Here is a 647-nt window from a genome sequence, read left to right as displayed (position 1 = left end):
AAAAACATTAACCTCAGCAGTGCCCCGCCGGCTCCCGACAACGGGATATAACCAGGGTTGACCCGGCCAGTGACCGGCCAGCCCCGAACTACGTGATTCGAGAAAAATGTAGCTCGGCCGGCTCCCGCCCGGTTCCTGTCCATAAAACTCAGCCAAGAGTAGCCTGGCAGGGATCTGATAATTTTACGTAATTTCCAGGCTCATATGTTGTTTTTCCTATACAAGAATTTGTTGGTTCTTTAGTTTTTTAAATAGTGATAATAATGTACATTTTTCGAGAAAAAAATGCAAGTTTTGTCAACTTCAGCTAGTACTAACTTAGCTCTCACAATTTTCAGATTCTGTTAAGATTAATTTAAGTGAATTTATTTTTTGAAACTATCTCTAGAAGAAAAACTGAATACTTTAATAAACATAGAGGTTAACTTTTGTTTAGACAATCCATATTTATAAAAGTATGATTATTTTTCATTTTAAATAATTATCTATGCAGAAAACATTTCTTATTTGAAATTTCACGATGGTGTTTCGTATCATGTTTGACCCTACCAGGTGTATACATATGAAACCGGTATTGCCATTTAGCGGCCAGTAGGCACACTTGTAGGCACTGTCAGAACTTACCATTTGTGCTAATTGGCGTATTG

The sequence above is a fragment of the Belonocnema kinseyi genome, chromosome 10 (assembly GCF_010883055.1).
Source record: "Belonocnema kinseyi isolate 2016_QV_RU_SX_M_011 chromosome 10, B_treatae_v1, whole genome shotgun sequence".
Taxonomy (NCBI): Eukaryota; Metazoa; Arthropoda; class Insecta; order Hymenoptera; family Cynipidae; genus Belonocnema; species Belonocnema kinseyi.
The sequence above is the reverse complement of the archived record's forward strand: the minus strand, read 5'-3'. Positions refer to the sequence as shown.